The 12,942-nt window shown below is 41.1% G+C and overlaps 1 protein-coding gene and 1 long non-coding RNA gene across 4 annotated transcripts in view; one reads left to right on the top strand and one right to left on the bottom strand.

Moving 5' to 3' along the window:
* Window positions 1-12,942, top strand: part of LOC111245297 (allatostatin-A receptor-like) — a 94,706-nt gene that overhangs the window by 34,700 nt on the left and 47,064 nt on the right. Inside the window, exon 1 of one of the 3 annotated variants that reach the window (XM_086979304.1) lies at window positions 6,510-6,815. The exons of the other annotated variants lie outside the window; for them this stretch is intronic. The gene's annotated coding sequence lies outside the window, so the exon portion shown is untranslated. Of the gene's footprint in view, window positions 1-6,509; window positions 6,816-12,942 lie in introns of those variants that run through there. 3 annotated transcript variants of the gene reach the window in all.
* LOC147757940 (uncharacterized) overlaps window positions 1-12,942 on the bottom strand; it is a 109,109-nt gene that overhangs the window by 91,973 nt on the left and 4,194 nt on the right. The window lies entirely within an intron of this gene.

Genomic DNA, 12,942 nt, shown 5'->3' with positions numbered 1-12,942 from the left:
ACCGAAATGTAATAATTGCGGTACAGCCTCGCGCATGGCAAATTCAATAACTTGCTCGTTCTTCGGGATAGATGAAAAAAGCGTCACTTTGCTTTCAAGATCGCATGCACAGCTCTCGGAGGGTTCGAAAGGTCATTGCGGCAAAACCATCGGGGGCAATCACGACTGGAAAACTGCGGTACCAATATCGAATAGATGAGGATGTCTGGCTACACTGGCAGAAAGTATCGAAGCACGTCCCTACTTGCCACCGCGGAAGGAAACTAGCAATACTGCTTTCAGTTATTGCTATCCAGCTGAATTGCAAACGGAGCAAAACCACCTGTGTCTTAATTGATGCCACAGCTGATAGACGCCAGACGGCGTTCTACGTCATCAATAAAAGAAACGTTAGACTAGCAACATGGAGAAGCAAGCGGAAACCACCTACTTTTTAGTGAATCGCATGTTAATTTAACGGTTTGTTGCTCTACATTCACTGGTAAGGTAATGTGGTAGCGAGATCATCGCTAAATTGTGTACCAAAGAGAAATTTATGAGCAGATAGCGTCGAAAAGCTGTCACGACCGTGCTAAAAAGAGTGGCGTCTTGTGAGCGCTTTCGATACCCAGAGCATTCTGTCAAGAAGTCGTGTAGAAGCTTCTGTATATTGTGTTCACCCAAAAGGCATCAACCTGTTTGGTCACAATACTGATGGTATTAAGAGATCTGCCTAGTTTTGCAGGAATGTACCAGAAGACGCCAAAAATCAAGATACTGAAGACGCGGAAGATCTGGGTGCTCTAGTGGCAGAACGCAATAGACTTGAAGGAGAACCGACATATTACATGACTCAGTTCATATAAGACCTAGGAAGTTTCACAATTACTTACGCGATATAGCAAGGCATCTTTATTGATATGGGTAGTTGTCGATGCTAAGCAGATTTTATACGGTCGCCTTGCGTTAGAACGTTGCCGGAGCTGGACAGTTCAGGGGAAGCTCTCACAAGCAATGAGCGCGAATCTCCACCTGCTTTGTTCGATGCACCTGCAAAATGGCTGAACGATGGTACCGAGAAAAACAACTATCCAGATATTTGCTGGTAGAGGAAATCATTAAGGAGGAGAGAAGAGGCAGAGCAACTGACCACCCAAACGGGATATGCAGATACTCCGCAGAATCTGATAGGTGTTTAAGCAAAAAGAAAGGCTACAAAAAAAGCACGAAATCATCTGAGGAATCTAAGGATACAGAAAGACCCCTAAAACGATGAACTGAAATGTAACTGATGAATGCACAAATCCAGTATTGAGTTCTATAAAGTTTCACGTTGGAACAATATCAGAATGAATTGCCTGGCCAAGGTTTAAGGTTGCGAGATCTAAGGTTTAGGGAATAGGGCTCTTACAGTACCCGACAATTGGCTTTCGAGTAAAAAAAATTACCAATATGTTCTAGTGGTAGCAGATGTCATATTCCAATGGTAATTCTGCAAGTTCCGCTGTTAACAATAAGTTATTTTGCAACCTTCATCCGAATCTAAGCGTAGCTTCTAAATTTCCATGAAAATATAAGCAAATGAGCAATGCAAAGGCATCGATATCGAAAACAACCATCTATTCGAATTAATTAATTACGATCGTTGTGATAGCACACATGAGTGTGGGGTGAGATACGGACACAATGGATCTCGTAGGTTAACCAAGAGTGCCTGGCCGTAACTTCAGAAGCGGAGGTCGTTATAGAGCTGAATGTACAGAAGGTATTAGCTTACACCTTCATTTATCGAAGAGTGTTACTCGGATGATGCCGATAACCGGTTGAGAAAACAAATTCCGTAACTTCTGGCGGTAGTGCCACATGAAACCATTCGGGCCAAAACGAAAAGTCGACTTTCGATAAATAAATACCCTTTTCAATATGACAACTACAGACGGCGAGCGACGACTTGATAATTGGTACTTGGTTATCGCCGCTGAGAGCATCTACAGTCCGCAGGAACGACAAATTCCACCGTCAGAACGATCTCTTTTCTTTGAAATCACAATACTTGCGTGCTTATTTATTTATTTTTTTTTTTAATGTTTTTTTCCGCAAAAAAACTCACCCGAGTGAGTTGCAATTTATAACTCGGATATCTGCTTCGATTAACTTATCAGATATATAAGAGCCAGGAGATGCATTAATAAAACACATTGGGTAAAAGTACATCCCGGCCCTGCCCGGCTAAATTTACCAATATCCGCAACCGACCGCCTTGTCACCATGCCTTCAATATAACTTGTGCAAATAACATTGCTCTTCTAAACTAAAACAGTGACGATATTTCTTTCGCACTTTTAAAAACAAATAAAACAATAGGGCTATTGGTATACGAGTATCTCGCTTATGTCACACTTCTTATGTGTCCTCACAAAGCCAGACTAGACTCAAGCGTAACGGGGTCTTCTTTCCTTGCCGCTTAGCCCAAGCACGTTCCCTTGGCTCTAGTTTCGCTGAGCATTACACAAGGATAGTGAGAATCTCTAGCAGGAAGAACCCATTCCTGCGCGTCACTTATTAAATGACGATGCATTTGGCTACCTTAAGAGAGTCATGGTTACTCTTGCCGTTTACCCGTGTTTCAAAATTTACTTGCGACATTCAAAGTACTGAGCAGAAATCACATTAGATCATACGAAATCTTTTCGACATGATTGGACAACTACGCCTTGGGACGATGCGTTCCAATAGAAAACAGAAGCCCGTTGAAGAGTACGAGTTCAGTGCATATTCAAGCCAGACGATGATCTTGTCAGCCATCTCAAGGCCTGGCAACTGCATGACGAACACTCAAAACCTATCAATGATCTTGTCAGCTAGTTCAAGGTTTCACACCACTGACGGACACCATCACAAGCTTTCCATTTTAGAAATATCATTCGTTTCATACGACGTTAATGTATCGCATCTTAATCATCAAACATTAGCTCTCGAATGCTTAGCTTGCAAACGTGGAGAATCAACCTGTTCACGCTTGATAATCTCGCCGATAGTTCAGCTATACACCAGCGTACTCAACAGCCGCCAGCAACCTCTGCGAAAGCCGTACAGTCACATAGCCACGTCCAGGGTGGCTCACGCCGCCGTTACACCGGCACATGTCTTCTACGAATGCCTTGAAAACTAATATATTGCGTTCCAAAAGGAACCGTACATCCTAGGTAAATACGTTCAGGTCCTAGTCTTTTTTTAAATTCCATCCATATGATTTGCCGCAAAGGGATCACTTCTTATAGGAATATATCGAATGCAGCCTATTAAATCATCCTCCGTCTCTCTGCTGCTCGCAACAAATTCGAAAAACCATCAGCCCGTGCTTGGCAGCACCTCGTAAATAAGGTTAAGCAGGCGCTTACTAGACAAGCCATTGATGGCTGTCATTACCTCGAAAGCTCTGTCTATTGATTAGGTTTCAAGTAGTTTATGAAACTATAAACCCAGTGAGAACGCGACTCGTTCAACCCTCGACGTTCGACGTTCGTCATAAAACGTTCGACCATAGACCACAGCCTTATAGCTTTATCGACCACTTCGTCAATTCTCGTACTAACTAGTTTCTTCAAGAATTCACCCCTTTTGCCCTTCCATTAATTGTAGTAATGGCACAAATGCGGTTTACTCCAGTGACACCTCTTAAGGGAAACACTTAAGACTTAATATATTACCTGTATTGTTTTGCATTGTAAGAGTAGAATATATAAGAAAATATATATGTGTACACGATTCTATCTAAATTGATTACTTGATCGTTTCAGGAATGACAAAAGGCCGCCTAGGTAGCTAGTATCTTATCAGAATCCAACTTGGCTAGATGCTCAATAATGCAAGTTTGGATGCCGAAATATAATAATAATGCCATAATGAAAATAACCAAGTATTCAATCAAGACCCATAGAAACCAAATAGGCAGACCGATTAATTAACCGATTCCTTCTAAGAAAATTTGGAAAAGGGCACGAGTATTCGTTCGAAATTTTAAACAAAGTAATATACGTGTAAACTAATAGTAATACGCGGCCCTATTTGTTTCAGATCGGATGAATAGCGTTTAGCTGGCAAAAGGCGCACCTAAAAAGGTTAAAAAAGTGTCTTTCTTGTACCCTACAAAAATAAGCTTGGGTTTTTTTTGTAGATTTATGCTTTAAATAAACTACTAAAACCTGCTGCGCATATGAACATTAAAGAGAAATAGTCCAATATAGTGATCTGGTTAATTCTTCACTATAAAAGAGAACTATGCCTATTTTTGCCTGTGAAAAGCTTCGCTTCGGGGTGAGGTTAGGGCAAGTTGGCCGCATTCTACGTAAGATGCCTTTATGGTTAGTAAACGTCCCAATGAAGGGCGTAGAGCAAGACGTTCTCTTTTCAACGTCTATCTTGGCAGTTCACAAGTCGTAATTTTTTTTAGTTTTGTTAGTTTAAATTATTATTTCTAGGAACAAGTACAACATTTTAGCTGACAGATACCATAAATAAATACACACGAACTAGGGAATCGTATTTCTGCCGATATGCTCTGCACGTAAGTATAAGCTTCGCCGCGATTTTTCCGCAAAATTCACCAGATTCCGATGCCGCATGGTTGTATTATAACCAGTTTTGCAAACTTTGTTATACTACGACGATCCTTGCACATGTCCGCCTTCCATAAATCGTCCATTATCGGACCAGGCATGCATTTTTTTCAAGAAATCAGACGATTTGGACTACTTTTTACCTACCTTGGCATCTTCGACAGCTTTAAGAGTTTCGAAAAATTGGCACATCGTAAAACACGAAAGCCAATCTATCTCGACTTGAAGTATTTATTTATTCGCAGCACTCGTTTGAAGTAGTTGGCGGTAAATAGGTTAAGTTGCATGAACTGCTGTTCCTACAAGTTGTTGTTGTTGGTGATTCTTAAGCTCGAAGAAAAGATTCTTCGACTAGTAGATCTTTGTTGAAGCTACCAAAGCCTTATAATCGCGCTCGGCAGACGAATCTGTCTAACCAGAAAGGTAATTTATCTCTTGGGCAGAGAATGTCAGCAGCCTCCTGGCCATCTCTTCGAAGCTTTATTGCTATTGTTTCTGATGTATTATTTACTAGTCGCAGTTTCTGCAGTGTGATATGCTCCATTCTTTTCTGACGATTTTCTCTCGAAGTACTAAACAAAAACGATTATAGCCCTGCAGCAAAGGGTTTCATAGAAGGCGCTCGATTTGATAACAGGCCTGACGTACAGAAAAGTTGCAGAAGCAGATCTTGTTATCAACAATCACCTAAAAGATCCGGTGGTGTTAACGCTCTGCTGAATGATGTTGCTTAATGCGCACATGCAATACAATACATCTACGCTACATTCTTTGCCGTTCGTTCAACGTTTCGACACGAAGCCCCAAATCATAGTACTAAATATTATTCCAAAAACTTACTAAGGGCACTTCTACAAGTCAACTTCGTAACAACCAATAATTACCTTCTCCTGTGCCTTCTGTGCAGCGCTTGCAATCCCCTTTAAGTTTAATAATTACTTCAACTTATGCAGGGAAATAAAAAGGACTATAGGCATAATGCGTTTGTTTGCAAAAATGCTACATGAAGGAAGAGCGTCAACGAGCTAGCCCGATAAAAGTACGAACCTATAAGAGGACCATTATATATCGGTTTACGACTGTGACCGAAAATACTGACCCCAGCGCTATTTGCTTGTTGTCCATCAAGCCACATAAGTAGCAGGGGGAAGATGTGTTTAAGCAATTCTGCGCGAGCGATTGATATGACAGCAATCTTTTTTAGTTGCTTATATTTATATAGAAAGCTATCTTGTTTTACTAGAGTAAATGTTATTACATTTTGAAGTGAATCAATGTTACAATGTCCTTTGGGAGCAGCGCCTGAACGGCGTCGTTACTATATGATTCAGCAACGATTATAGCAGAACAATTAAAACAATTTACCCCAAGGGTCTTACGATACGCTCCTTTCAGTACTTGGAGGAGAAGCATATGGAACAATGATGAACTTATTGGTTTGCATGAAGGCATGGCGTTTTCCTTCTCTGAATCTTTCGTCCGTCTATTACGTTGTTTTTTTCACCGTTAAAGAGAGTTTAACCCAGAGTGGGAAGTACATAAAAGCGTCGTCCTGTAAATTGTCAATAATCTAACAACGAAGCGTATTCGTGCGTGATCGCGTGCAGGCAAAGCTCCATAATCCAGCTTGCAAATCGTTCTCCACCAATAATAATAGTTGTTAGTAAAGCTTGGCCTATGACGGCGCTAAGAGCCTGTCTTTTGTCCGCAATCAATACTCGTTCATGCAACAGTAAGTGCAGCGTGTCAGAAATGCTAGATTTGCTATTGGATTGAACTTATGACAAAAGTTTCCGTAGGAAGAAATAACACATTTTTAGTTACAGTTGAAAAATCTTCCCGGTCGATTATCATGGTGTGCTTAAGCCTAATTGGAGCCTATGTCTTCCTAGTGCATAATCATGTGGTAGAGAGAAAAGAAGCTTAGCGGGCCCTACGTGAGTGCAGTAGCGCATTGGCGCCGTAACATGCGGTTAGAATGTTTCATCAATAGTACGGGAACATTCTGCCACAATATTGGTAAAATCATAACAAGCATCGATAGATAAACCTGATCAATTGTCAAGACGGTGATCATACAAGGAACAATTAAATCAGTGAGACGACGTATCTGGTAATCGCACGATACATCAACACAATGAATTGAAACGGAAAGCTTCTGTGAAGTGCTCTTGAATGCGCAACGATAGACTCAGGCGCGTTGAATTCGACAGACAGGTATCGTGAAAAAACGCAATTTTGTGTTTTATTAATAACCTGTGAAGTAGCTATAAAAGGCCTTTTGTCGTATTTCGCTGTGGAAAAACCTTCTTCTGTTTTTCTACAACTGCGTACGCAATTGCAATGCTGTGAATGTCAATTTTGACCAAGAGAAAAGTGTATAGCTGTAGTGAAATTTTTTTTGAAAATAATCATTTTGATACTGCTATAGGAAAGAAAAAAAGCTTCTACCTAGTACCAATGACTGTGGGTAAACGAATCAGCCTATTTTGTAGACTATGGCTTACTGCGTGTTGTCCTTTCCAGCGTATGTCCCAGATGGGTCTGGCTAAGTACCCGAATTTTTTAGAACTTTTTACTTCGTACTACTTTTTTAGTACTCGTTACTTCGTACGCAAAGACAATCCGAGCCCTGATTGGACATGTCCTATGTATAGCTATTTGTAAACTGCTTGAATCTCTCCACAATCCTAAAATGATCTGCGTGGGCAGCTGACTGACGGACAACTACACATGTTAGCCGACATGAGTACCTACTCGAAACTTGAAGAAAAAAATGTTGTTCTAGGTATATTTAGGAGCGATTCTCTCTCATTAAAATAGACGTATAGCATAATTTCTATGTATACTCAACTAATGAAACATTCATCCCTTAAAGAGTTCAGGGGTATTTCACCGATACTCCCGAGGAACAAAACTCAGCTAGGGACCACCAGACGGCTAATATAATAATAATAGACTACATTATCTGACGGCTCTACCTAGACGGCAATCTACCTCAAGGGGAAAATAGCATAGGTCGATTTGCCCAAATGGAATTAGCGCGCAGTATGCTCATCATGCAAAACAAGAAACAGAATTTTTCCTTTATTTAGGGAATCGTCCCCTATACGATTACCACAACAAGGTGCTTTATTTTCACATACAGCCATTGTTACCGACCTCCGCGTAATCTCCTGCAGGCTACGTACTTGCAAGCTATTGGCTATGTAGATCACTATGGAGACTATGCGTGTTGTACTTCAATCTTTCGAATTTTGCTCGAAGATATCAAACATATGTTAGGGGGCATAGATGACAGATGAGGGTAGTTTCCTATCCCAACGAGTGACGATATATTCGGGAGCGCAGGTCTTCTGTCTTTGCTATTATTGATCAGCTGTAGTAGAGAGTCGTTATAACTGCAGAAGAGTACGTCCATCGGCCTCGAATACACGTTGGGGTAAACATGCATTAATGAATGCTGTTGCTGGGCCAATAACAGACGATCAATGAACAGCGGATGACACATCATACCATTAAGAATGCATGTCATTCACACGTCCTGGCTATTATACAAGGAATACGCGTGTTAATAGACCGACTTAACTTTGTCTTAATATGGACACATGGTCTAACAAGGAGCAAGCGTCTTCGAGTGGCTGGTACGTACACCTATGCGCTATGAGTTATTGTCATTGTAAGTAGTAACAGTCAAGCCGTGTTACACGTTCAGACCTTACAACAATAGCCAATCATCAGTATTAGTGAATACGCCGCACTAGTGCTCTGTAACGTATAAGTCGTTATCCGGACACGGATTTTGCTTTTGTCGACGCACCTGCTGGGTTTCATCATCTTTCCACTTGTTGAAATGCCAGACTTAGTGGAATCATAGAAAGCGACTCCGCGAAAATAGTTCGCATACAGATATTTGTGTGAAACAGGCGTTCCCATGCTATCTGTCAGGGCTGAAGCTCAACACTGAACAAATCGACTATCGGAAAAACTCTACGCTTAAATAATAAAAACGATAACTATTTTAAGCATTGGTCAATTTGGTTGGAGTAGATCCAAAAAAAAAAGTGTTTATGTTGGTTCAGTGTTGATGACGATATACGAATAAATAATGTTTGACTGCGGGAACTATGCCAAATGTTGACTATTGAACGCTTTTCTGCAATCGGTATCGTAGTCAGTACCGGTAATATCATAGGAGCATCCTCCGATGAAGAACGAAGACTCCTCGCATTGTTGGTCATCCTGCTTTTTCGATAGCATTCTTCCTCGAATCCTATATTAACTCTAGTTGGTAACCTAGCGAGTTTAAGGACCATTTAAATAAATTGATAGTCAGTAAAATAAGTATATAGTCTACTTATACCAATTTCTACGTACGAGAAACGTACAAAATTATCCTATAGGTCTTTGTAAACAAGGTAAGCAACTAGATAGCATCTGTATCGACACGTTCAGAGATCAGGGTACATGTACTCTAGCTGAGCCTATAACATCCAGTACACACATTTATAGCTAGCCATAAACACCGTAAGGTAACCATTGCCATGCTAAAACATTTGGCCTGTGAGTAACCCCTTCGCTTAAAGACACCGTGTGGACCGGTCTGCAAAGTAACGCCACACAGTTTGCATACATAGAGCAACAGGTTAGTTATACTGGTTGGTAATACCTAGTTACGCCAGCAATGTGATTTTTTTCATTATATAGGTCGTACGTCACACAAACTTAGCTTCAGTTCGCAGGAAGTTAAACATGCGGCAGTTGAGAGGCGCATGTCAGTGCATCGTCACCCTTATTATTCATTACGTATATTCAAAATATGTACAATACTACATAGACTACTGAGCACGTCGAACTAGAAGAGTATCAGGGTGGATCAAAGTCTGAAACTAAAGAGAAGCTTTGCATGGACTTCTTTAAAGGTTTGACATTCCGTGTAAGCTATTTCCAGCATTTCTGTTATTTTGGACGTCCCTGGTCTTTCGGCCAGCCTGTTGTTGAGAACTCATCTCTAATATCTCGGTGATCATGATAATACTGCCAAATGTGACTGTGAACATTATCGGGGGAGTGGTGGGGTCCTAACTAAGAAATAGTTCACGTCTGCTCTATTCTTACAGCGGCCATACCGCTAAACCCCATACGGGGTAAAGTTTGCGAAGGAGAAAAGAAAAACAATATTTGTTGTACACAAAATAGCATTTTTTTTGTGGCAATGCAGGGCAACGCTGCGGCTGTACAGTATCAGTTAAACTAAGGCAACTGACTATAAAACAAGCCATTTTTACCAGAATTTCAGCAACAGGTATCTTCTGGCATGGCTTGCAATTATCGAAACACTTCTACCCGTGACATGATTTGTCGAATTCTTGAACGAAGGAATATCTCCCTATACATTACTCATACTGAACCCCATCGTCGCATCACAAACAGCTGTCGGCGTGTGGAAAAGATGTTCCAATAAAGAGACGGTGCGTGTCGAAGTCTTCAAAGCTAGCAGAGCCTGGTGGTTCTGTTTTTTCTAGTTCTTTTATTGAGGCTCGTTATTGTCAGGCAAAGAGGCAGTATCTGTCCTAAGGGGGCGCACAATGCGCGTCCTAAGCTCTTGCAGGCCATGTTCATGACGGCCGTGGTAGCGGCGGAAGCAGGGGCAACGTAGTGGGATGGGTCCTTGGAATATGGTAGGGTAGAGCTGTTACGAACTACTTTAAGCCTACTGGGAGTAATTTATCGTTACGTAGCCATCAGTGGGGTAACTGATCGAGTAGGTGATCTCTTTGGAGTCCGACGCGACAGTAGCTGCAAAATTGAGAGGACAGAATGGCCCTTGGGAAATGACAGACAAATGCGCAGTGGGAGCGGCACGGGAAGTGATGGTCGTCGTGGTTGGGCACTGTTAGGAAAATCGCTCGAGTCCAGGATGACCATTTACACAAAATGAGGGTCCAACGCGATCTATGACGATAAAAACCACCACGACAGTCACAACGAAGGCCACCGAAATGAACTCGTCGAAAGCGAAACACATCAAAAGGAAGAAGAACGCATAGGATAAAAAACATAGGAAAAGGACGTGAACGCGAACGGACATACTTTGTTAAAGTAGTTTACGTCGCTGTGGAGCACTCGAAGGCTACCCTGGCAGTGTTAAATTCAGTGCTGCTTAGGAATGCCGCGATGCAAAGAGAAAACACACTGTACTACACGCGGGCTTTCCGCTACTTCGGCGTTGGCAAGCTAAGGGAGAAGCTAATCAAGAAAAAGTGGCATTATCCTAACACGAGGGTGGAGTGGATACGAGAACTCAAGCGACAAGCAGGAAAATGACAGAGCCAATAGAAGGTCGTGAGAACAAAGGAAAAATGAAAAAAGAAAGTCAATATCTATGTCCAATAGTGTTGTAAACTTGTATTGCTGTCAGTGGGATAAATGCTTTCGCATGTATAAGCCTTAAACGATATGATGCCACTAATGTCCTCGATAAATTCAACTGCGTGTTCCTAGGAGTAGCAATTGAGGTTCAGTATTTTCTCAAGTCACCTGAAGCTAGATGTTAAAATTAGCTGTGTAAATTATTTTCAATAGTTGTACCTCGCACCCAGAAATATATCATTTGACATACAGATATATATGCGCATACATTGTTCGAGTTCAAAGATCATTTAGGGGGCAACATCTTGGCGAGTTATCTACTGAACCTATACTAAATCATTCGAAAAGCATTTTACTTCATGAATAAAAACCTGTATAAGATTCAACAGCGAGGCAATGCGTGTGCTCACATGGTCGAAAAAACGGTTGAGCACAGAGCCCATAAAGGCTACTGGCATGTTGCTTCAAAAATGCTTGCCAATGAATGTGGCAAACTTTCCAGTAACAACGTTGATCTGCTTGCAAATTAGGGTAATACTTCAATACTATAGATACTAGCCTAAATACTACTAAATATTATAGATAGTAGCCGGAAAGACTGCAGCGCACGGATATGATTACGCATTGTAGGGGGGTGATGACGAGAAAGCAGCCTTATATTTTGCTAAGATAGCAGCAGTAACCGATATTAGATACAACACTATTGTAAACGATAAATGAGAAAAACAAACATAATAATGACAGTTTAGTCTTTACTACCTGGCCGGCAAACTAGGGCAAAGTTTTCGTGGTAAAACGTAAGGAAATGATGAAGCATCCCGCACGCACAATTACCTAGTTGAAGAAGCACCGTCGTGTATACCAGGACTGCACTGGCCGTACGGCTTGATAAAAAGCTTATAGATTTATGTCACAAACATATTAAAGGAAGGGTTTGCTTCAAAGCAAGTCTGCCGCAATCCTGTAATAAATGGTTTGTTCTTCGTTCGACTAACGGAACCGGCTTCCACGTTTAGAAAGGACAGGGATGAAAAGTAGTACCTCATTACACACACATCTTCTGGCCATTTTCTTTATTTCCTTCGGTTCTTTCAGCAGCCGCCTTACACGTACTACTTTTAGTCGTCTAGTTTCTTCTGTTCCATAGAAACAACCTTATTTATATATATAATCAGTGGTTAGTACATTTTTGAATACGAAGCCAGTACTAAATGGTGCTGTTTTTATGCTAAGCTACAGTCAAATGATGATACACTGCTGACTAGGTTGGAGTGGATTAGTTTTATAATGCTATAGAGTTAGGAAATCCTCCTTCTCTCCTCGGTTTATTCTTTTTGTAGTGAAAAAGGGGACAACGAGGGAACAGCGGGAAGCCAGCGGTATTCGATACGTTCGCTTAAGCCCGTCGCAATATTTGCTGTCTCTGTCGGTCAGTAAAAGTCTGCTTCAGATCTGTCGACGTCGAAATATTAAAAAGCCAAATGAGGTTGACAAGTCAAATAGCCGTGTTTGTCAAAGATATCCATTTTCTGTTTGAGCAAGGATAAATCGTATAACGAAGATGGTGTATACGTAATGTTTAACAAACCATAACTTTCTGACCGTTCTTTCTTGTTAAAGAATTATAGGTGGAGCACGATTAGCCTTGAAATAAGGAAAATGAATCTTGCAATGCTACTAAGACAATATCATATGGAGCTTCAAGCGATTTACACTCGAAAGATAAGTGTGAAACGAATAGAATTCCTCAAGATATTCAAGGTAACGTTCCAGATGACCAAGAATACTGGAAAGAAGAAGAAGAAGAAGAACTAGAAGAAAAAAGAGAACTGGAAAGGCGTTCAAAAAATCTGCAAGGCAATCAAGTAGTGAGCTTGGCGTCGGCAATTTGGGAGTCGAAAGTGTTTTAAGATGTTATACATAGAAAGATTACATTCCAACAACTGGTACATGCCGTCAGGTTTCACGATTC

This window comes from Varroa destructor, unplaced genomic scaffold, assembly GCF_002443255.2.
Source record: "Varroa destructor unplaced genomic scaffold, Vdes_3.0 BEIS01000002.1, whole genome shotgun sequence".
In the NCBI taxonomy this organism is placed as follows: domain Eukaryota; kingdom Metazoa; phylum Arthropoda; class Arachnida; order Mesostigmata; family Varroidae; genus Varroa; species Varroa destructor.
This window is presented reverse-complemented; position numbering and strand designations above follow the sequence as displayed.